The sequence below is a fragment of the Candoia aspera genome, chromosome 16 (genome assembly GCF_035149785.1).
Source record: "Candoia aspera isolate rCanAsp1 chromosome 16, rCanAsp1.hap2, whole genome shotgun sequence".
In the NCBI taxonomy this organism is placed as follows: domain Eukaryota; kingdom Metazoa; phylum Chordata; class Lepidosauria; order Squamata; family Boidae; genus Candoia; species Candoia aspera.
In genome coordinates this window covers 4,298,718-4,324,539 of record NC_086168.1, presented here as the reverse complement: position 1 = coordinate 4,324,539, position 25,822 = coordinate 4,298,718, and positions in this window count along the sequence as shown.

Sequence of the window (25,822 nt, the reverse complement as noted above, 5' to 3'; positions counted from 1 at the left end):
TCCTATTCTATTGTCTTCTTCCACTTCCGCGCATTGCTTGTTTAAAAATAATTCCTTATCTCTTCTGGCTAACCTCTGGAATTTTGCATTTAATTGTCCATATCTCCCCCTATCACTGTTGCCTTTTGCTTTCCTTCTTTCTTGGGCTACTTCTAGTGTCTCAGCAGACAGCCACTTTGCCTTCTTGGTTTTCTTTCTTTGGGATGTATTTTGTTGCCGCCTCCTGAACAATGTTGCGAACTTCTGTCCAGAGTTCTTCCGGGACCCTATCTACTAAGTCCAGTCCCTTAAATCGATTCTTCACCTCCACTGCATATTCCTTAGGAATATTAGTGAGCTCATATCTTGCTGATCTGTGAGTCTTCCCTAATCTCTTTAGTCTGATCCTAAATTGTGCAAGAAGAAGTTCGTGATCTGAACTACAGTCAGCTCCAGGTCTTGTTTTTACCGACTGTATAGATGTCCGCCACCTTTGGCTGCAAAGGATGTAGTCAATCTGATTTCGGTGTTGTCCATCTGGTGAAGTCCATGTATAAAGCCGTCTCTTAGGTTGTTGGAAGAGAGTGTTTTTTATGCAGAGTGAATTGTCTTGGCAAAATTCTATCAGCCTATGTCCTGCTTTGTTTTGTTCTCCCAGGCCATACTTACCTGTAATTCCAGGTGTCATTTGACTGCCCACCTTAGCATTCCCGTCTCCCGTGATGAAAATTACATTTCTTTTAGGCGTGTTGTCCAGTAGGTGCTGCAGATCCTCATAGAACTGCTCTACTTCAGCTTCTTCAGCATCTGTGGTTGGGGCGTATATTTGGATCACTGCGATGTTAGATGGCTTGCCCTGGATTCGAACTGAGATCATTCTATCATTTTTTGGATTGTATCCAAGCACTGCTTTAGCCACTTTACTATTAATTATGAAGGCTACTCCATTTCTGTGGTCCTCCTATCCACAGACCTGGTGGTCATTTGATGTGAAGTGGCCCATTCCAGTCCATTCCAGTTCACTGACGCCCAGAATGTCTATCTTTAATCTTGACATCTCACCAGTAACCACATCCAATTTGCCCTGGCTCATAGATCTGACATTCCAGGTTCCAATAGTGTGTTGATCCTTAGAACATCGGATTCGCCGTTCACCACCAGCACCGTCGGCCGTTAGCCGTCCTTTCGGCTTTGAGCTAGCTGTGTCATCACGTCTGGGGCTAGTTGAGCTCCTCCTCTGTCCCTCCCCAGTAGCATTTTGACCATCTTCCGACCTGGGGGTCTCATCTTCCGATGGTATACCGACATGTCTCTGGTTGTAGTGATCCATTTAGTTTTCACGGCAAGAATACTGGGGTGGGTCGCCATGACCTTCCCCAGGGATCGCATTTAGTCTGACCTCTCTGTCATGACCTTCCCGTCTTGGGTGGCCCTTCACGGTTTAGCTCATGGCATCACTGAGGTGCTCAAGCTCCAGCACCACGACAAGGTAACGATCCTTTGCTGAAGAGAGGTCATCTAGGCAAAACTTTTTTCAGTGCAGGATGCACAAGAGCATCCCAAACAGGAGGCAAAGCCAAGAACCAACCTAGGATTTAACTGACATTTAATGACCAACTTTAATGATTTGATTATGCGCCGAGTTGTTTTTGACTCAGCGACCACATAGGCAGATTTTCTCCATGACAATCTGTCACTACCTGGTCCTTCAGGTCTTCCAATTTTGCCTCCATTGCTACTGTAACTGAGTCCCTTCACCTTGCTGCTGATCATCCTCTTGTTCTCTATCTTCCCATTGATTAATTGACTGATTAGGTGCCATTGAGTCAGTGTCAACTCTTAGCGACCATGCAGATAGATTTTCTCCAGGACAATCTGTCCCCAACCTGGTCCTTCAGGTCTTCCAACAGGGCACCCATCGCCACTGTAACTGAGTCCATCCCCCGCCCCCCCCGGGGCTGCTGGTCATCCTCTTCTTCTCTTTCCTTCCACCTTTCCCAACATTATAGGTTTCTCTAGGGATTAGATGACTTTCCTAGATAGAAATTGATGGATGGATGGATGGATGGATGGACTGATTATGTGCCATTAAGTCAGAGTCAGCTCTTAGCAACCACATAGCAGGACCTTCTCCAGGAGGATCTGTCCTCAGCCTGGTCCTTCAGCTCTTCCAGTGGTCCACCCATGACCACTGTAACTGAGTCCCTCCCCCTTGCTGCTGGCCATCCTCTCCTCTTTCCTTCCACCTTTCTCAGCATCAGAGCCTTCTCCAGAGAGCTGGGTCTTCACACAATGTGTCCAAAATTGGATAATTTGAGCCTGGTCATTTGTGCCTTGAGTGAGAACCCTGGGTCGATGTGTTCCATGATCCATTGGTTTGTTGTCTTGGCTGTCCAGTTTTCTCAAGCGTCTTCTCCAACACAACTTTAATGAAACAGAGTTAATAATGATGTAATTGTAGCTAATATCCTCCTGGTTGCTTGAAAGTTACCATTTGGGGGGGCAACAGATGGATGTGCTTTGGGGCACTTGGGTAGGGAAGAGAGAGAAAAATGACTTCCCTGGCCTGGGATTTGTGTTTGTATTAGCCACTGCCTGATGCAACCTAAGAAAGGAAGCCACATTTTCAAAAGATCAGTCAAAGGCGACATGTACAGTAAATGATTCTCCCACTCAACTTTAACCATGGGAAAGAGCCGTGGGTGAATGGTTGTGAACGCGGAAGGCCTTTTAGAGAGCAAAAAGAGAAGATGGATGGGCTTTATCGCAAAAGGTTCCCTCCCACTCCGTGGTCCTCACCCAGCCTCCCAGTTCTGCTCTTGCACTTTCAATTAAGCCATGGAATTAATCTCTCACAACAGACTCAGTTGTCATGATTGTTGCCTTTTGAGGGGGGGGGAATCATTTGCATTGGGACTCCTAATTACTTTTCCTGAGTGAGGGAGAAGCGGCTTGTGAAAAACTGGGGAGGGAAACTGGGGAGTGCTCAGCAGCTTTACAGGAGAGTCAGGCAGAGAAATCCTTCTGCTTTTCATTTCTCTACCCCTTGAAGAGAAGGCAGAGAAAGGGAGTGTTGAATTCTAGCCCTTTGGGGAGCTGGAGAGAGGTGAGGAAAGAGGTATGTGGATGTCCTGTTTTTTTCATTTTACCAGCATCTCTCCAGCTTTCTGCAGCCTCCCTGGCTTCCCACCCAAGGGGAAGCCTCTGGAGGATCTCTTTCAGTTGGGGAGGGGTGAGCAGCCAGGGAGGCTGCAGAGGGATAGAGAGATGGGGAACAGATTTCAGTATCTGTCTGCAGCTTCCTTGGCTTGTCATCTTTCCATTTGACCCCAAGATGTCCTGACTAAGCAAAGACCATGCTGAGATGGGAAGGTCTCTAGTGTTTTATTACTGCTATTGTAGACAGAAAATCCTACCAAACTGAAGAAGCATGGGAAAACCCAGACAGATAACCCCCAAAAGTCAAGGCGGCTGTGTTCTGGGTTTCTCTGAATGACAGCTCATATTCTCTAAACTACGTATGCGTTTTCCCCCCTGGATAGGGGCCCCCTCCTGCTCACCATCAGTACTCACGACACAAGGGGAGACTTCAGGGGGCAGTTCTCCCTAGGAAGCTTTTCCAGATGGGGAAGTGAGGGCAGCCAGGGAGGCTGCAGAGGGATAAAGACACAGGGAACAGACTCTCTCCAGCCACTTGCATCCTCTCTGGTTTCCCACCCTTCCATTCAATCCCAAAGGGGCTTTTTCAGATGGGGAAGAGCAGCCAAGGAGGCTGTAGAAGGATAGAGATGGGACCGGGCAATTCTCTCTCCAGCCATCTGCATCCTTCCTGGCTTCTCACCCTTCCATTCAATCCAAGGGGAGACCTCAGGAGGGAGCCCCTTCCTTGGGGTTTCTTCAGATGAGGAAGTGGGGGCAGCCAGGGAGGGTGCAGACCAGGGAACACACAATCCTTTCTCCAGCCACTTGCAGCCTCCCTGGCAGGTTTCAAATTCACACAAACACTAGGTGAGAATGGCAATTTTCTCAAGACCGTAAATCAAAACAGAGTCTCTTGGAAAGAAAGTTTGCCTAGGCATTTTCGGTTTCAACAGGCGCACTGAGAAGTCCAAGTCCAGTCTGTTTTGGGGGAGAACAGTTGGCACAATGTCCTTCTAGCTGGTTCTTCCACTTAGAAAGAGGGGGACATACGGGATCTTGCTGGGGGGCTCAAACCAGGTTGGCTCACACTGTGAAGTTCATCCCCTTCAGCTTTCTGTCGACCTTCACATCAACTGCACTGCCTCTGAGAAGGCCTTCAACCGAAATGCGTTCATCTCAACTGCCTTCTTTCTTTAAACAACAATTTAGAGGGGATGGCCACTCAAAACTGGGTTTTTCTCCAAGAGGAAGGAAGGGAGACGAACCTGTTAGCCATTTTCTTGCCATTTGGTTAAGCTGGGTGCAGCTGGCTGGTGGGAGGCAGCCCAGAGGTGAGGAAACAGGGCAAGGGAATAAGCAGGGAATCTTGGCTGCCCCAGTTTCCCATTAGCCAGCCTCACACCATGGACAAATGAGAGAGGATGGTGGTGGTGGTGTTCTTCTCCACCAGTCCCTGCAGGGATCTTCTTTTTTTCATTATTATTTCTGAACTGTGGCCCACTTGCTATCACTCAGTACAGATGGAAACCATCATATGCTTCACAACTGCATCTGGAGAGAATGAGAGAAAAATCCTCACCGGTCCTAATGGGGGTTCTTTCCTGCACAGCCCGCCCCCCCAGGAGGCCCTGTTCCTTTAAAAAAAAAAAAAAAAAGCTATTGTCCGCAATCGGCTTCTAGATTGCCAGATAATGAGTTCTTTTCAATGGTTGGCCAAGCAGCCCTTTCTCCTTGGCTGGAAAGACGTTATAAAGTGCTCTCTCTCCCTTTTTGAACAGCCTCCTGCAAGCTTCCAGGATGGGTAGATAATCATTTTCTTCAGCTTTCGGCTAGTAGACTTTCTCTCCCTCCCCCCTTTTTCTTGCACCCTCCTGTGAAAGAAAGAAAGGAAACTCAGGAGAGCTGGCACCCTGCAATGAATCACAAGGTGTGCACAAGGTTGCCTCTCCCTTTGTGCCTATTCTTAAAAGGATTGGGGGGGGGGGCGAGAATCGCCAGGAGAACAGAAGACTACAGTCCCACCATTACCATTGACATTATTATATTGGCGTTCTCCAAGCCTGCATCCAAGGATCACTGAGTACAGTCCAGTAAAAACTAAATCTGACCAACTAGCTTGGTTTTAAAGAAGGGGTATACGTAGGCTGGCCATGTTTCCTTGAGACAAAAATGGGACATTGGGAGGGCAAAACCGGGCAGGGCTGGGCGACGGGCTGGATTGGCAGGCAGGAACTTCTCTGGTTTTCTCAGGCTGGGAATCGTCGGATTCCTTCGTTTGCAAGAGGCAAGGCTGGGCTGGAGAGTCCAGTGAACAGTTGTCCCGACAAACCGTTCCTCCTCTGGCCGTGCTTTTACGTTCTTTTCTTACAGCCGTTTCAAGGCAGGAGCCAATGGGCTCGCCCTTTGATCACCACCTATCAGCTGGTCCTGTTTTTTCCTTTTTAGGTTTCCCACAGGGTTGAGCTCTTCAGCTTTTTTCCCACCGTTTCTGCTGAGTTCCCCCTCCTTCCACCCAAAGTCAGACTGCATCCTAACAGGTTGGCAGGGACTTTCAAATTTTTAAGTAAGGTTTTTAAGAAAATGGGACAAAATGGACATTTGTATTAAAAGGACCGGACGGTCTGGAAATGTTAAAAAAACGGGACTGTCCCATTCAAAACGGGATGTAAGGTCAGCCTAGGTGTAAGCCACCCTTGGGGTGAACAGATGTGCTCAGAATCTGGCCACAATCTTTTGTAAAGATTTTCCTTTCGATCTCATAATCTGGCTACAGCCCTAGGATTTCCCTGTGGTCTCCCATCCAGGTGCTAACTAAGACCGGTCCTGCTGAGTTTCTGAGTCCAGATCACCTGGGATGTGCCATCTGCTGAGTGAAGGCCACTTCCTCAACTGCCTCCCCAAATCTGATCTTTAACCTTTCCTTTTTTGAAATCTCTCTGCTTTGAATTTGCTCCCCTCTCTCACAAACCAGAGGGAATTTGAAGGCTGGTGGATTGCACCCTTCTTTGGAAAAGAGGGGTCCCAGTGAGCCAATACTGTTCTGTCTCTTTTCCCTGCCTTTCCCACCTTTCAACAGCCCCTTTGCCCTGTGTTTGACAGCCTCCAAGCCAGGCTGTTGACATAACTGACATCTCTGCCCTGAGAACTGCCAGCTCTCAGCTCCTTGCTCACAAAGATGTTTTTGCAAAAAATCACCTGTACCAGCCTGCTCTAATGTACACACCCATTCATTTTTTAAAAACAACGCAGCCAGACAGCAGCATCCTCTGTTAATTCCTCTCACCTTCCTAACAAAGGCAAGAAAATATATCTGCGGCCAAACGCAGATGTCCCTTGGTTCCACTTGGTTCCACCTGGGGCAGTTCAAAGCCAGATTTTCACAGAACCAATGGATGAGTTGGCCTTTCCATCAATATTCTTCAGTGGTAGAATGAAGGTGAGAAAAAGAAAGGGGTTAAGAAAGAAAAGAAGGCCTAGCTTTTGAGGACAAGAAAAGAGGGGTGTTGATCGTCATGAATGAAAATGGAAGTGTGAGAAAATAAAGACATGCTGTTCATTGCAAACTAAGCTTGCTTTTCTCTTATTATTATGGTGGGGGATTCCCACCTATCTCCAACAAGTTAAACCTCCCTATGGAGCCTCCATAATTTATATGTCCATAATTTATATGCCAGTTTCACTGGCCACTAATTGCAATTCAGTGACATGCACAATGGGGACAGAGAGATTTTCTGCAGACACTACAGGTGGATTGCACGGTGCAGGTGTCTCTCCCCCCACCGCCTTCCAGCCTGAATTTGAATTGCATAGAAGAAAGAAGGAAGGCTGAATAATCAGAAGACGGATTCCATTCTTTGCATTTTGCAAGCAAGGCTAAGAGATTGGATGGAAATTTGAAAACCACCCAGAAAAACTCAAATTACCCCTTCAGATATTTCTGGACTGGCACATACCTTTCATCCATTTCTGTCTGAGCAACCTACCCAGATTTCTTCCTCTGCATCAGGGAGACTTTTAAAAGTTCTTGAAAACTTTTTTTTAAAATCTATCATCTGATAAATGGGCATGTAATTTTGTGCCCATTTGTCCTCATTTCCTCAGTTTGCCCAACAGGATCTCTCCCCCCCCCACCCCCCGCCGCCTTTTTTTTCCTTTTCCCTTTTGCAGGAGAGCACAACCAGGCCTGGACATTCTTAAGAACATAACGAAAGAGAACAAGAGAAAAAAGTTGACCTGCTGAGATTCTCAAGCAGAGAGACAGCCATCGGTTAGGGATGCTTTAATTCAGATTTTCTTACATTAACCAGGAATTGCTCTAGGTAGTTTTCAAGGCTCCCAACTGTGGTCTTCCACAGTTCTGTGCTTTCCAACTGGAATTCCACACACTCACAGATGCTCCCCGTTTGAGGAAAAAAAATAAATAAATCACACTTTACAGGATTTTACAGGCATCCCTAGAACTTTCTGGAAGCAGAGATTTTTGTTTTATCAATTGATTGAATGATGGTTTTATAAGCTCCTCTATCTCATAGGCTCATCTTGGCTTACAGGTTTATAGCAGATTCCTCCCCACCCCCAAATATTAAACAGAATGGGGATGACACTAAGGAAATCAAATGATCTGAGGGATAAACAAGGCTAAAGACAATAAAACTGACATGGAAAAATAGAAATCCTGTTTATCAGCAAAATGAGCACAGAACCATCCACAGACACCATACTGGATCATTCCAAAAAGCTCTTTTATGGAAAAGAAAACTAGCCGCTAAATAATTATTTGCTAAAGAGGTCACCAAGGTGGGAAACCAAAGTTATCCCTGCTCCATTTTACAACACTTGAAGCTTTTGGAGGAAATGCTTAGAGGTCAGTGTAGATGGGGAAATTCCAGTTCATATCGATGTCAGCTTCAGTGAGATAAAATAGCAGCACTCTGATTAAGAGGCAGTAAAGTTCGGGACCCTGGAGAGCTCCGTATTCAGGACCCTGGAGAGCTCCATATTCAGGACCCTGGAGAGCTCCAAGTTCATCCTGCTATCTCTTGGTCTCCCATATTAGAACAGAAGAATGTTGTCTTAGCCAAGAGAAGATGTCCAAACTTCTAGAAGGTCATTACCCCATGGGGCAGACCCAAACTTCATCTGAAAAAGGCTAAGATTTTCAACCATGAAGGAAAAGACAATAGCAAAGCTGTAGCCTCTGCTTTCTAAAACAGAAACCAACCTGTGGATCTACAGTACCTTGAGTCCCATATGAGCTTTCAGGACACCAAAACAGAAGAACCACAAGTCACAACCACACCAGGAATTGTTTCCTCCTGTGCAATACCACGGCATGAACCACTAAACTGAAAATCGAAGCTGGCTATTGGTTCTCTCTTAAGAGCTTCCTTTCTTAATTTTGAAATCCATATGCTGCCTTTCAAGCCAAGTTTTCCCATAATTGTCAGAGTTTCACTTCACAAACAACAGTAACGCCCTCTCTATAATGTGAAACAGCACCTAAGAGTCAAGACCAAATGTCTGATAAGACTCTTTATTAGGCCTTCTTGGAATCAGCAATTAAAGAAGATCATCTATTGCAGAATGTAGCAAACTGACCCTCTTTATAGACCAGACCCAGGGATTAAATCTTTCACCTCTTTCTCCCCAGGAAACATCCAGCGTTGTTAGAAGCCCATTCAAAGTGCTCATGGAAAGAAATTACATTTTCTAAGTCCTTTTATTTTGCTTGGGTGTGTACAGTAAGAACTACCAGATATATTAGCTTTTCCTCCTATGCCCTGGATTGTCTTCCTGTTTCAACATATTTTGGGGGCCATGATGCTAGACCACCTGGCTTCTGGTTCACCTACAAAGACAACTATTTTGGACAGACGATGAGATTTTCTAAGCCCTGTCTAGGATCTGGAGTCAAATGCAGTTCTGCACACTAAGGTGTGCAAAAAGTTATGAATTTGAATTGCTCTGCTCTCCAAAACCCCCATTTTGAGTTCAGAATGATTGCCTCTAGTGCAAAACAGGGTTTCACCTTTGAAACAGGCCATTTTGATCTGAAAACCCATCCAAAATGATCAAGACAGCTGTTCCTGTACTGACTCAGACTGGTCCGTTTCAAATTTGAAACTTTTCAAATCTGAGGTGTTTGCACCCCCTTAATCCCATATAGTTGACCTTCAGAGGGAGTCCTGCCCAGAAATGGTAATGAATAATTATTAAGGTTGGGGAAGGACTGCCCTATAGCTGGGAAGAGATGGGTTTTCTGTTGCCCCAAAATTAGAAGCTGGATCCTAAGGGCAAGAAGATAGATTTTGACTAACCATTAAGAAGAAGCTTGGTGGTATAAAAGACTGGAAACCTCTTGTGGACTTGTTGCTGAAAATGGGAAAAAAAATGAATTGGCGATTTATGGATTTGCTGATTAAAAAGGATTGAATATGGGGAAAAAAGAACCACAGCTTAAACCACTTTAAAGGGGGAGAAGAGATAATGAATTTGTTTGTTAGTACCGCAAAGAAAATCAGAAGTTGCTTCTTTACGTATCTTTTCTTTACCTGCACTGTCTTTTCTACTTCTTCTCTTATTTTTTTTTTTATTTCTTAATTCCACTCTATAATTTCATGCTTATCTTTTCACTGATGTGAAAATCTTTAATAAAAACCAAATAGATCATTAGATAGAAGCTTGGTGGTATGAGCTTTTGAACTTTGGACCGAGCTGCTTCAAAAGGAGCTGGATTCAAGTTGGCTGATGATCCGTCAGGGATGCTGTAACAAGACTATAGGCACAAAATGGGAAAGTCTTGGCATTACCCACCATGGAGGAATGGCTGGTGAAACTGATAGAACTTGCTGGGATGGCCAAATTGACTTCTCTGGTTTAAAAAAGGTCATTATTGACATTCATCAATGACTGGAAACCCCTTATGGACTTTTTTTGCGTAAGAAAGAACATGATTTTGTGACTTATGGTTTTGGTGATTAGAAAGAATACGTTATAGAGAGAAGGGAATTATGATGGAATCTTAGAAAGTTTTGATTAGAATTGTATGTGTAAGTGCTAAGAGGAAGATTGGAAGCCCTGTCTGTCTGTCTGTCATCCATCCATCTTCATCTTCATCTTTATGTTCTATATCTATTTTATCTTTTTATTGATCTATTTATATTGTAATTTATATGTTCTCATTTTGATCTTATTGTAAACTGCCCAGAGTCCCCTTTTTGGGAAAGATGGGCAGTGATAGGAATTTTAAAAATAAATAAAAATAAATATTTTCTGTTTTTTAAATTTTTTCTATGTTCTTTTCTCTGTGTCTTTTCTTTTCTCCTTTTCCTTTTCACATTTACTTTACTGTATATATGTATGTGCGTATGTATGTGCTTTCTCTGAATGTATTTCCTGTTACCTGTGTGAAATCTTCCAATAAAAACTGTTTTAAAAAAGGGATGCTGTAACAAGAGATTTCTCTTATAGGGATAGGAATTGACTAAGCTGACACGTCAGAGACTCTCCCATTGCTCGATTCCAACAGGAATTTAGTTTTTAGCTTGTTTATGGTCCAAGATCAATCTTAAAAATACATCAATTACCGCAGACATTAATAAATAATAAATAATGGCAAGACCAGCCTGGCCAACAGAAGAAGAAAACAGATGGTGGAGCTGTTCAGCATGAATCACAGAAACCCAGAACCAAATCCACCCTCAGCTGCGGAAGCTTATGGGTGACTTTGGGCTGACCTCAACCTCTTTGCTCAGGCTACTATTAGTGGGAGAAATAATCAGTGGAGGAAAGGCTAGGTCTTACTGTCTTGATCAACCCCCAAAAGATGGGATAGATCGATGAACTAAATAGCAGAAGGATGTGGTGTTAATATGTGGTGTTAATAAAGCACCAGCAACAGCCACTTTTCCTTGGTCTTTGCTTGTTTCTATTTGCCAAATAGAGACTAGAGCATCCCAGTTTTTGTTTTTGTTTTTTCATATTTAAAGGAACAGAGGCTAGGATTTAGAATGACAGCCCCCAGCTAATTTTCCCACTGTTTGCTAAAGGAGGATTGTGTTTGTGTGTGTGTTTGTGTGTGTGTTAAACCAATTCCTGCGCTTTATTTTTCTCCGTCCCCTGCTTTGGCACCAGCATCAGGCATCTACTCTGCATGCGAGGTGAGGCCTGAAATCTTTGGAGAATTGCCCTTTCATTATTATTATGACGACGGCAGTGGAGAAGTGGGGCGGCTTCGGGGTGGCTCCACCATGCCCTCTAACTGGGGGAGGAGAGAGGAAGAAGCAGGCAGTATGACTTTGGCATTTAGGATGAGACATTTCTAGACTTGGAGAAAGTGACTTTTGCTCAGAGAGGAGGGAGGAGGGAGGAGGAAAGAGTGAGATTGGAAACTTAAAGGGTTTGGCATAGACTAGATCTCTATCCAGGCAAACCATGTAAGCAGCCCATCATGCTGGGAATGGTAGAAGGAAAAAGAAGAGGAGGAAGATAGATGAACATCATCCATCAGCAGCAAGGTGGATGGACTCAGTTACAATGGCCATGGGTGCACTGATGGACGACTTGAAGGACCAGGCTGGGACAGATCCTCCTGGAGGAGGTCTATCTATGTGGTCACTAGAGTCAATACTAACCTGATAGGACATAATCAATCGATTGATCAATGCAAAGACCCAGCTCCCTTTGAGAAGTCCATAATGCTGGGAAAGGTGGAAGGAAAGAGGAGAAGAGGACGACCAGCAGCAAGGTGGATGGACTCAGTTACAGCGGCCATGGGTGCACTGATGGATGACTTGAAGGACCAGGCTGGGATAGATTCTCCTGGAGGAGGCCTATTTATGTGGTTGCTAAAATTCGACACAATTGTTGGCACATAATCCATCAAGCTAAACCTCAAAAAAACCAAGATTATGGCAACCAGCTTGATTGATAACTGGCAAATAGAGGGAGAAAATGTAGAAGCAGTGAAAGACTTTGTATTTCTCGGTGCGAAGATTACTGCAGATGCTGACTTCAGTCAGGAAATCAGAAGACACTTAATCCTTGGGAGAAGAGCAATGACAAATCTTGATAAAATAGTTAAGAGCAGAGACATCACACTGACAACAAAGGCCCGCAGAGTTAAAGCAATGGTGTTCCCTGTAGTAACATATGGCTGCAAGAGCTGGACCATAAGGAAGGCTGAGCGAAGGAAGATCGATGCTTTGGAACTGCGGTGTTGGAGGAAAATCCTGAGAGTGCCTTGGACTGCCAGAAGATCAAACCAGTCCATCCTCCAGGAAATAAAGCCAGACTGCTCACTTGAGGGAGTGATATTAAAGGCAGAACTGAAATACTTTGGCCACATAATGAGAAGACAGGACAGCCTGGAGAAGGTGCTGATGGTAGGGAGAGTGGAGGGCAAAAGGAAGAGGGGCCGACCAAGGGCAAGGTGGATGGATGACATTCTAGAGGTGACGGACTCGTCCCTGGGGGAGCTGGGGGTGTTGACGACCGACAGGAAGCTCTGGCGTGGGCTGGTCCACGAAGCCACGAAGAGTCGGAAGCGACTAAACGAATAAACAACAACAACAATCCCTCAATCAAGCCTTACAAAAGTGACGTCTTATCTGAAGTGAACGCCAGTTCTAACTCCACCTTAGCCTGGTCCAGCCTTGCTTTCTACGTCTGGTAGAACTTCCACGCAGAGCCTTGGGAGAGCAGGTGTGCTTTCTTATTTCTTTCTACTGCTAATATCTCAGCTGCTTGTTCCCAGGTCTGGAAGGAAGGAAGGAAGGAAGGAAGGAAGGAAGGAAGGAAACACCAACCTTTAAAACCCAATCAATTTTGAAAAAAAATTAAATTAAAAGCAAACCTTTAACTCAAATGGCAAAGAACTGGCAGCCTCAACTCATTTCCTAAAAACAGCCTGAGAGCCAAAAATAAGCCTCATAGAACTGGACTTCATAGCATGGGAACAATGCAGGAAAAATCTCTTCCTAGTATAGCTGGCAAACCGTGCTCAAAGACAGAGAGGTATTCAAGAAAACCTTCCTCGTTACTTCAGATATCTGGACTGGACTGAGCATGGGGCTTCCTGAAGCAAAAGCAGTGAAATATCACCTTGGGCTCAGCAGAAGCACCCATTTCCAAACCCATCTGTTTCCCCAAACCCAAACTAGTATCTGACTGATCTTTTCCTCTGCCCTCCCACCGCCTTTTCCTTCTGTGTCATCTCTTTACAGTTGCCAAGCCTGAAGCTGGAGAATGCTAAAAAAAAAAAGCATATTAAAGCCATTTGTTTAAATCTATTAAATAAAAATTAAACAAGACGCTGTTCTCAGTGGGAGGGACATCATCCCCTAATGCTCCTAAGCTCACTTTCCAATCACTGGAAGAAAAATCATCCGATCGCTTCATTTCATCTCTGGTTTTGCAAAGCAAGCGTGGGATGCTGCCCACAGCCTTCTTGAATCAGACCCCGAGAACTTTCTCAATCTTTGTTGTTCTGCATGTGGCAATCCCAAAACCCCAAGGTGAGAAATAAAAGTCCTTCTTAAGCCACTGAATAAAGTTCAGGGCTGGGTGTTTTGAGCAAAGCCAATTAAGCTTCCCCAGCAAACAAGCTGTGCCAAATGAAAAATTCTGATTTTTAGGAAAGGATCTCACAGACCCAGCATGCCTTTGCTGGAAGCTGTTCTATTCAGATTCCAGTCAAGTAGCTTTGCCACATCTTCAGGTGACCCTCCTTGTTCCACACACACTTCCTTGACATACAAAGAATCACAATCAGCCATTCCTTTGGTTTCTGAATGCGCCGCCTTGTCAGCGGGCATCAGACTCTTTGCAGCTCCTCCCCAAGGGCCAAGAATGATTCTCATCCTTGGAGGGAGAGATGGCGCTGAAGACGTGCCCCCTCTGGTTCTCTGTGAAATGGAAATTGCTCTCATCCTGGCCTTGCAGCATCAGTTATTTTAGCAGTTACATGGTCATCATTTGTTCAAAATCTAAATACGACTAAAATGCTCGTTGTGTTTGTCTGTTTGTTCGCCTGCAGTGATTCACTTAACGGCGGCCGCAAAACAGGTCGTAAAATCAGGTCAGATTCACTTAATGACTGCTTTGATTAGCAACCAAAATTCCAGTCCCAGTTGTGGTCGTGAAGCGAGGACTACCTGTGCAATCCTTTTCAGCAGTCTTAGTCAAACAGCCACCAAAATCTAGAGTTTTATCCCTTGGGTTCAAGCAAGCTGAATATTCAGTCCTTGCATTTGTGCCGGTCTGTGTTTCCCAAGATGCTCCGTTTAGGGTGCTGAAAACCCCTGAGATAAAAAGGATATTGGAGAATTTCCATCTCAGCTCTCTAAATGACAAATCCTCACCACGTGTTTAAAGTTCACCTAGCATGCCGCCAAGCCATAATTGGATGGTGGTTTTGACTTTTGTGGCCTGCTCCGAGTCTGCCTGCAATCCAACATGTGAAGGCCCCCGATGTTTGTTCATCCAAATTGCCCCAAAAGTAGAAGACCCTTCATCTTCCGCTGTTACAAGAATGAATGTCAGCAAGATGTAAAAAGTGCTTTGCATACTAAAACTGCTATAGAAATGATGAATAATAACCGTAAAATGCCAGGGCCTTTTATCTTGGGAGAAGACGACCAGGAAAAAAAAAAAAGCATGTGTTGGTTTTTATGTTTCCCCCCACCCCCTTGTTATTGTTACTTGTGTTTTGTTTAGCGATGCTTTCGAGTCTGGTGACGCATTGCAGAAGAAGAAAACAGCAGCATTAATCTGGTTTACTAATATGCTCAACTTAAATCAAATGCCAACTAATGCAGCTTATTAAGTTTGCCGGTTTCCCCAAACGAGCCAAAAAGACAGCAGAAAGAACGTTGTCACCATCCATCCAGGGAACTCCATCCTTTCACCAAGACTGAAACAGATATTGGACCCCAGCCTTTGATCCTGGAAAATGTGATAGATTGATTTGATTAGGTGTAATCAACTCCGTGTTGACTCTTAGTGACCACACAGGTTTCCTCCAGGATGATCTGTCCCCAGCCTGGTCCTTCAAGTCTTCCAAAGGTCCACCCATCACTCCTGTTACTGAGTCCACCCACCTTGATGACCATTGATGGTCATCCTCTTCTCTGTCCTTCCACCATCAGAGAACAGCATCTGCCTATCCCAGGTCCTTGGGAAGGACTCAATAGGTGGACAAAAATGCCAAATCCAGTCCGGACATCTGGCTGACTGCGCGACCAACCATCATAATAATATCTGGAAAAGCAAAATATGTGGAAAACCACTTGGACAGAACAGGAATGGATAGAATCCCAACACAACATTACAAAAAAGTTGCATTATGGTGCATAAATGGCAATATTTTTAACTATCCTAGATCCTTGCGTAGGATCTGATAGTCAAAATTACCAGATCTACACAGTGGGTAATTAGCAAGCATCAGCACCATCCAAGATGAAGGCAAAGGGAAATTCCTTCCTCGTTGGACCAGTCTCTTCCAAGGATGCCATGACTCCTGCAATGCTGCCAAGAAAACTGTGCCGTCAAGCTTGATTTGAAAGAAACTTTATAGACCGTAACTATTTATGAGCAAACAGCTGTTTACTACCAGAGAACAGAAAAAAGCAGGCTTTGGTCTGGGGTTGAATAATATTAAACACATCTTTACTCTGCACAGCTCAGAAAAAGCAGCAAAGGATTTAAAGGCTGGAGGTACGAAAGGATGCAGAGCTTAAAGTTGACCCCAACACCATCATACCACCTTTCTATCCTTGCAAGCAATCCCTCTTCTGCCAAGCCCTCACACTGCTTAAAATTTTGTCTCCTGGCCATTACATTTCTCGTAGTCTTTCAGGATTGCCCCAATACCAGCCAATCACAGCTTCCTGCATCTTCCCCTTCCTTTCCACCCATTCACTCTTCCTTCAAGTTCTTGTTTTGCCCTTTGATCCTCATTCATTCTCTCTTTCCCATCAAACCACCTCTGGCAACATCTTTCTGGATGTTCATTCACTTTTCGATGTGGGCCCATTCATTCTTGTTCCTATTTTGCTTTTCACATTCTTTTCCTGTTTCTCCTTGTTTCAGTAAGCCCTGAGTCCCCCCATTTTCACTGCATGCCTTTTATGCTTCTTCCATCCAGCAAAAGATGGAGGTAGATACTTTCATGCAGCTATTTTTGCTTCAACAGACATTCATCCTCACCACAGACTATCTATTACCCACAATTCTTCCTTCAGCATTTGCATATCTTAAAATATCTCCACCTGATTTCCCACTTTTTGAAAAAAACATCCTCCCCAGGTACATAAATTCTTGTGCTTACTCTACGTTTTTTGCCCTTTAAATACAACTTGCAATTGTTCACTCCGTTTCCCCTGTCAAAGACACCTTGGCCTTTGATACATTTTCAGATCCAGGTTCCTTGTTGCATCATAAAATCTATCTAACATTCACTGCAAATCATTCCAGGTTGCAACTGAGAAGACGGCATTGGCTGCATGCAAAAGGTACGTAGAGAACGCAAGCGACGCACTGCTAATGTCACCAGAAGCACGCTTATCCACAGATTAAACATCCAAGGCAACATCACACATCTTTGTTTTATTCAGTGCTTCATGCTTTACATCCATCACATTCTCCTCTGATCACATCCAGCAATCAACCTTCAACGCTGCATAATTCAGATCGCCTTGGTTCTTCGTCTGCTGTCTCCAAATCAACAAGCCTTTAATAAACTTCCTTGCTCGCATTCAGTGACCTACTGAAGAGAAAAAGCTTGCTTTACGCACCCCCAGCGCATAAAAACAGACCACACTACCCACATTTGGGGGTTCCTTGTCACCCCTTGTACCTTTTCAATCAGGATTCTGCCAGGCTTGCTTAACAAATTTCCTTGTACATTTTTGCAGTGAGTCTTGCTCTGCAGAAGGGAATGCCCATGCATCTTTCCAGGTCCAGATATTCCCACATGTGTTAAACAAGCTGCACAGCTTCATCCTAAGCAAACCACAGCTTTAATGTTCCTCTAGGCAGGCTATCTATGCCTGCATGCTTCAACATTCTTGCAGCATTTATAATGTCCTTTTTCTCCACGGTCTTGCACTTCAGCATTGACCGCAGACTTTGCATCAAGCCATTCGACCCCCAAGAGGGACAGATCCTTCTAAATCTCACATCAAGACTTGCCTCTGCCATGTTCAGAGATGGGACAACAATTGACCTTAACTAGGAAAGCTCTGACAAACATATTACAGACTTCATAAACACATTTCCCAACACGGTGTCTTCAAAAGCACACACATGCAAATGAGCAAACAATATTAAAATCTACGCAAACAAATTAGCTAGGGAATAATTACCAAATCAGCAAGCATAGGAGACTTGATTATTTGGGCAGAAGACTACAGAAAGCAAAAGAATCCCCGTAGCTAATGGTGAGATTTGGAAAATTGAGTTTTTGCGGCATAATATTGGGCTGGAAAAAAAAAGAGTGGAACCAAAGGCCATAACCTTTCCATCCTAGCTTGGGAGAACACCCCACAGGCATTTTTAACAGAGTTTGTTTTGGAGTGATACTGAATCAGCTGTGGATATTTTGACTTCATTTCTGGCACATTATTCTCTTTAGCTGTGTGACAGAAAGAAGACATTAACATTCATGAGGAGTAAAATAAAATATTAAGACAAGCCTAGATTCCTGTTTCTAGAAATGTGCAAACCATGGTATTCCCTGTGACACTCTATGGAAGCGAAAGGTTGAAGAAGCAAGATAGGAAGAGTACTGATGCTTTTGAACTTTGGGGTTGGAGAAGACTCCTGAGAAGACCGTGGACAGCCAAGAAAACAAACCAATGGATCATTGAACAGATCAACTGAGAGTTCTCACAAATTACCAAGATCAAATTATTCTACTGTACTTCAGACACATTGTGCAAGGACCCAGCTCTCTGGAGAAGGCCACGATGCTGGGAAAGGTGGAAGGAAAGACAAGAAGAAGAAAGAGGAGGAGGAGGAGGAGGAGGAGAACCAGCAGCAAGGAGGAGGGACTCAGTTATGGTGGGGATGAGTGCACTGTTGGAAGAGCTGAAGGACCAGGTTGGGGACAGGTCATTGTGGGGAAAATCTATCTGTGTGATCGCTAAGAGTCAACAATTACTTGATGGCACATAATCAATCAATTAGATTTCTATTGCCCACATTCACACATCACACTGAACCTGGTCACCAATGTTCTGGGCCTTGCTTAGTATATATTTAGCCACAAGCTAACTAAACAGGCCAGGTTCATACCACACTCTCCACAAACCAACTGGGTTGAACCAAACCTGGGTTAAATGTGCTGGTTATAATAAAGCTGCAATAAAGTCTCTCAACCTGGCTTACAGCCAAAAAGAGTTAGCAGTCTGTGCGAACCTCGCTACTCGCTTTCTGTAACAGCCCTGGTAAAGCACGTGATGGGACCCAGCCAGTGAGATTAAATACCCATTTTTACACTTAAAACAAACCCCCTTGATGATCTGCACTCCGTGTTATGCAAGAAACAGAAAAACCACCCAGAAATATTTCAGATCAAACCCGGCTAGTTTTAAAACAAGCCGCTGCAAGAACCAATTATAGGTTTCCCCAGCTTTCACTTTCCAAAAAAGTTATGGGACAAGGCAGCAATTAAATTTCCCTCTCCAAGGTCTGTGGTCCACTTCAAAATGGATCGTTCCCCCCTCCCTCCCTATTAAATTACAAAATAAAACAAAATATATCCTCGCCCCCAAATGCTTGATGCCAAAGGCAACACTACATACATACTGTTTGGCAGTTATTAGGACAAGGGTTAATAAATCAGTTGTGGTTAGCTTCATCTGAGGCAATTTACTCTCAGGGAAAACAGCAAATGAGGATTTTTACACATTTTATGATTATTAACATCTTCGTCTGTGCGGCTGTAGATTTGAGAAGTCAGCGTTTAAGACGGGATATGAAAATTACATCTGTGGCTTTGCAAGAGGGAATCAGCCAACAGAAAGGCTGCCTATTAACGTCTTTAAATTAGCTCAGATTTGTACGCAGCTGCCCTGCCATCCCCACACTCAATCCTTCCTGTCAGCAAAAATAAATAAAAAGAGAAATCTACAGTTTTGAGATAAACCTCGTACTGAGTAACATGGTCAGAAATAGTTCAGTGTGTGTGTGTGTGTGTGTTAAATGCCTGGTGCTCCTTGGCACAAGACCAATTTTAAAAAATCCTGCATGGTGAAAAGAAACATCAGCAAGGATGCTTACTGTGGCTGTTATCCTGATGCACTAGTCTTCTCAACGCGGGGATTTGTTTTAATTAGCCAGGATTGTTTTGTATTCTCGCCCGGTCTGGAAAAGGAGAGTCCAGAAAGATTACCGCCTGCTTAAAAAGAGTTTCCATTTTTTTCCAGGGACTGTCTCAGATTGCGGTCCTTAAAAGTGGCTAAATCGTAGCTTATTTTTACTTAATGGGGAAATAAGATTTTATTTTGTCAATCATACTCGAATCACAGCAGCGCACTCCATTGCAATAGAAGCCACTTCCATAATGTTGCCAAGAAATCTACATGGACAGCTCCATTGAGTTGCCAAGGGTCAAGCTAGACTCAAAAGATTATTTACTTTGCCAGCTCCAGTAGCAACAGCTGGCTGATCTGGTTAGTGTTGGATGGGAGACCACAAGGAAATCTCACTTCCTTAGGCTGGATCAGAAAGTTAAAAAGAATAGCACTCCTGAAACCATTTTCTTAGTGGAAGTCAAGTTTGACTCAGAGAGGCTTTATCTATATAATTTCACCCACAACATGGTCAATTTCATTTGGCAAAACTGATCAAAGTCCAAACAGTTAACAGGAAATCTGGGGAGAGCAGAATGAAACAACTTTTATCAATGCTTTTAGGGCCTGCAACTGTTAAACACACTCAGGTGTATGTGTAATGAGTTATCCTCTGCAAAATTTGGGGAGTTACATATCCAGTCTGATCGAATTGATACCCATTCCTTCTAATTTTCCTTGAATCTTTTAAAATTTCAATCCCTGAAAATCCACGCTGAATTTAGTTTTTGCTGAACTCTAGCAATGTTTCGATCGACCGTTTATTTTATTTATTTATTATTCAAATTTCTATTACCACCCATCTCCCCCATTTCCCTTACGCCACATTTTACTGCCTTTTATTCCATTCCCTCCTTTCTCCTGGGTGTTTTAAGTTCTTAATTTTCTTGAGTTTAAATGACTCTCCTCCATCCTGTTTGTACTTGGCCATTGTTTCTTTCCTTTCTGTTCAACTTTGCTGGTGATTGGCCATAATTAAATACATGTGAGATCTAGTTCCCTTAGCACAGCATTTTTGAGGGCTGAGAATTGCACACCAAAGTTCAGAGGGGCACATGATTGACCGACTAACTCCATTTCCATCCAAAGAGCCTGAATTTGGCTGGGCTGTTTAAAAAAAAACAAAACTGGACAAATGAATTTTTCTGACTGCTGAATTCCCCCCCCCCTCTCATGGAGCAAGAAGGAAGCATAACTTCTCTGTGGTCCTGTTGCTGGCACACAGCAGCTAAATTCGCTTTTAGAGGTAAGCAATCCTGGCAAGCATAAACAGAGGAGGTGGGTTGAAGCGTTTCCAAGCAGTAAGTGAGAGAGATGGGCCTTCCCTGGGAGAATTTGAATGCAGCGAGCCAGCCGTGTCTGAGTGAATGAACACACACCATAACTGAGAAGCTTTTATGCCTCTTATGGAGTCTGACTGCTAAACTGAGATAAAAATTGTGGGCTTCCCCCCTTCCTCCCAGCTGAACAAAAAATGCCAGCATAGAAGCAACTTCCACCAATGTTCCACTTTGGAGCACTTCGTTGCTTGACTAAGCTGAGGCCGTGGGTCCTGTTCCTCATCCCCATGGGCTCTATAAAAATGCTACTCATCCGGTGCGAATTGATTTTGTCAGATAAGCTGAAGGCAAATCAGAAAGAGGCCTCTGTTTCTTGCCTTTGCGCTTGACCTTGTGGGGTTTTTTTTCCTCCTCCCTCCCCTCCCCTTCTTCCTTGTTCCTCATGTTCTAATAGTTGGTTCTCAGGCTGAGAAAGAGCCAGGAGACTGTTGAATAAACAGCCAGAGGCAAGCTCCTCGGCTACCGGTGAGGATCATAGGAAGGCTGTTAGAAAGAAAATCGGAAGGCCTTCACTCTGCTAAAAGGGATATATTGGTTCCAAGCAGGAACTAGCTCAGTTGCTGGAATTGTAGCAATTCCGTCCCATTCAACAAATCTTGTTAAAGAAAACTCTGAAATCGTGCTTGGAAAAGAATCGATTCTAGGCAGCTGCCAAAGATTCTGACACACATTTCAAGGGGTCCTTTTGGGCTCAAAAACTATATAGGGGGAAAAAAAAACCTCTAGGGGAGTGTTTCTCAACCTTGGCCATTTTAAGAGGTGTGGACTTCAACTCCCAGAATTCCCCAGCCAGGCATGCTGGCTGTGGAATTCTGGGAGTTGAAGTCCACACCTCTTAAAATGGCCAAGGTTGAGAAACACTGCTCTAGGTTAAGGACCAGCACTTGACCCTGGAGATTGTAAAACACATCTTTAATTTGCGTTTGTAGATATGCGGATTGTTTTATTGGCTCATTATGTGCTGAAACTGGGTGCTTCTAATCCTGGAACTACTGTTGAGGGAAGTGTGGGTAGCCTGGAGGATTAAAAAACAAAGTCAGACCATATACACCACCTTGATTTCCTGTGAGAATTATGCTCCTGTGGAGTCCTGAAAAGGCACCAGCACTCTAAAGCCCTTTTTCACTAAGTTTCAAAATTGAGGTAGACTGCCCCTGAACCTGGAGGCTTTGTTCCAGTTGAATCTTGTAATGTAATATTCTATAGCATTCTACTGCGATAATGCTCTGAGCCGGCCGACTCTGGCAAATATTCAGCCACGGGGAGAAACAAGGTTATTCACATTTCCCAATTTCTCACTGACATGCAAGCTGACCAACAGATATTTATAATTCATACCTCTCTGAATAGACACAGTTGCAAGAAAAAGCTTGCAAAAATCTGTGCATTTAATGTTCCCCTGGAAGTGCATTTTGGAGAAACAGAAAGGGGAAAAATGCCTTCTGTAAGGGAAAATTTTGCTGGCTAACACACATATGAATGAGAAAAATCCCCAGTGTGAAAAGTTGTATATGTTGGAAGAAATGGACACAAAGGATACACCTATAAATTTTTTGGGGGGGGGGAATGTGAAAAACAAAAACAAACCCTTAAACTTTCTGACACAAGGCAAACCAAATCTAAGACTGCAAAAGAGAGAAAATGCTGAGCAATATTGCCACAGCTCCAGAGCTTCCGTGCATGCCTTTCCAAAAATGAGGAACACCTTAGCCTTGGATTCAGGGCTAAAGAAATACATCCCTAATATTTTTGACTTTATTGGGATACTTTTTGGCATTAAGGATAGGAAGGAGGGAGGGAGGGAAGGAAGGAGGGAAGGAAGGAAAGAAGGAAGGAGGGAAGGAAAGAAGGAAGGAAGGAGGGAGGGAGGGAAGGAGGGAGGGAGGGAAAGAGGGAGGGAGGGAGGGAAGGAAGGAAGGAGGGAAGGAAAGAAGGAAGGAGGGAGGGAAGGAAGGAAGGAGGGAGGGAAGGAAGGAGGGAAGGAAAGAAGGAAGGAGGGAAGGAAATTGGAAAGATGCTGAAGGAAGGAAGAACGGACAAGGAAAATCAGCTTTTATTTACTTCTGCCTTTTCTTGGGACCGCCAGCCAGGGCAAACAGAAGCCCACTTCTCCTGGGGAGGGAAGTGAGAAGCTAATGAACCAGCACATTCCCAGTTGGCAAACAAGGGTGAGAAAATTGCATATTGATTAGCCAGCATGGGACAGCTGGCCTATTCCCCTGCGATTAGAGGTCCCTAAAGCGATTTTTTAAAAAATCCAGCCGTGGCATAAATCTCAGCTGTTTTATTACCCCAGCCCTCGTGGTCCAGAACGTTTCCCCCATGCCTGTTCAGGAAAGATTACTTAACTTGTCCAAATTTATCTCAGCAGCTACACCTTCATGGATTTAGAGAAGGAAAAAAAAGGCTTTACAAACAGGAACCGCAATGAGCATAGGGCAGCTAGGAATTGCTTCCTCTTTGGCGGTTTGCACAGCAATTAATCCATGGTTAAATGAACCATGGCTTACTCAATTAGCCTAATTTTCTGGATGCACACTGAACTGTGAGCCACAGGAAGCGGGTTCACACCGTGGGCTAGGTTAAAATAGCGCTGGCTAGTTTGCAGTTTGGTGGGCTGTGCAAACGCAGCCTTTATGGCGTAATTTGGATGCTGTTTGATTGAGATTCACCCAGCTGGCAGCTAAAAGACAGTGGTATAATTCAAGAGAAGGCAGAGCTCTACGCCCAAAGGTGGAAAAATACTGAAACACACACAACGGAAGAATGGATTGTGAAGATGACGGAATTAACAGAAATGGCAAAACTGACCTGTTTGATTATAAGACAAGTACTTCCATTAAATTAGTATTTATCAACCTTGGCAAGTTTAAGATGTGTGGACTTCAATTCCCAGAATTCCCCAGCCTCCCTCCCTCCCTCCCCTCCTTTTTTCCTCCCTTCCCTTCCCTCTCTGATTTCAGCAACTTCCAGTCTGGGGAATTCTGGGAGTTGAAGTCCACACGTCTTAAATTTGCCAAGGTTGAGAAACACTGAATTAAAGACTGGAAACCTCTTATGGATTTTTTGCCGAAAGAGGAAAAAAAACTGAACTGGTGATTTATGGATTTGCTGATTTAAAAGGGCTGAATATGGGAAGAAGGGGATTATGATGTAACTTTAAAGAGGGAGGAGAGATAAGGTTTTTTGCAACTGCTGTAAAGGAGACCAAACGTTGCTTCTTTATATATATTTTTTATCTACCTGCACTAATTTTCACACATTTCTTCTCTCTTCTCTTTTTCTTTCTTTCACTTTATATTATTTCATGCTTATCTTTTATTTCTGTGAAAAGCTTTAATAAAAATTACATTAAAAAAGAGAAAGAAGGCAGAGTGTTATGACTAGTGGGGGCTTCAGAAACAGCCCCCATCCCTCAACCCAGCAAGGCAGGGTTTCTCTTTGCAACCACTGGAACTGCTGTTCAGACCCTTGAGAGACCCCGCCTTGCAGAGCTGCTGCCCCAGATGGATGGGGTTTAGGATCTCCTGGTGGCCTCCCATCCAAGCATTAACTAAGCTGAGCCACAGGTGGCTGTCGGCTGACAGCAAGAGATTTGGAGCATTCTAATTCCTGTAAACTATTAGTCAGGGTTACACTCCTTGCCTTCAGTGACACCCTCTAGAATAAATCTTTAAAGCCCTACATGGCACGGGTCCAGGTTACCCAAGGGACCGTCTCATCCCCGTCACATCAACCCGTCCCTCCCCATCATGCAGACAGGGCATGCTGCGGACCCCGTCTGTAAGAGAATTCCATCTGGCGGGGTCCAGGAGGTGGGCCTTCTCTGCAGCAGCTCCCGCCCTTTGGAATATCCTTCCCCTGGAAATGAGATTGGCTCCCTCCCTCCTGGACTTTAGGAAACAGCTAAAGACCTGGCTCTGTCGTCATGCCTGGGGCAGGAGATTGAGTGGCCATTCCTGGGGATGGTTAGTTCCTTAGAAGGACCCTGCTCTGCTTGTGAACCACAGAGAGCTTCCAGCCATCGGGGTTTCTATCATATTTATTTTATTATGTATTTTACAGTTTTATATTTTTTCTTATGCTTTATTGTAAACCGCCCAGGGTCCCTTTTGGGAGATGGGCAGTGATACAGTTGATTGATAAACAAACAAACAAACAAATCTCCAGTTTTCCTGACACATAAAGTTGCTTCCACTTATTTTTTTTTTCTCATGCTCCTAGCCAGGCCAGATCCTTGGATATTTCACCCAAAGCAAGAGAGCTGAATGCTAAATGCAACTGCATTTCTTACCAAGAAATGCGTTACGCCAGTAATCTGATCCCTAATCTCTTGATTAAAACGGCTGGCCTAAATTCAGAATTTTTCTCCTGCTGATTCCCCCCACCCCATCACTTCTCCCAACTTGTTGTGAAGAACTCAGAAATTTGCTCAGTCCTGGGGCAAATTTTCATTGGTCCTAAGAAAAACGGTGCCTCCCTAAAGAGCATGGATTTGTGTTCCTACGGTTGCAAGCCTGACCTGTCTATCTATCCATCCATCTAGCCATCCATTCTTTCTGTCTGTCTGCCCTATCTGTCCATCCTATCCATCTATCCATTCATCCGTCTGTCTGCTTGCCTATCTTATCTATCTATCCATCCAATCAGTCTGTCTGTCCCATCTACCTATCCATCCACCGGTCCATCCTGTCTGTCTATCCATCCATCCAGTCTGTCTATCTGCCCTATCTATCCATCTGTCCATTCATCCATCTGTCTGCTTGCCTATCTTATCTATCCATCCATCCTATCTATCCATCCAATCTGTCTGTCTGTCTCATCTACCTATCCATCCACCGGTCCATTCTGTCTGTCTGTCTAGCCATCCAATCTGTCTGTCTGTCTGTCCCATCTACCTATCCATCCACTGGTCCATCCTGTCTGTCTATCCATCCAATCTGTCTGTCTGTTTGTCTGTCCTATCTACCTATCCATCCACCAGTCCATCCTGTCTGTCTATCCATCCAA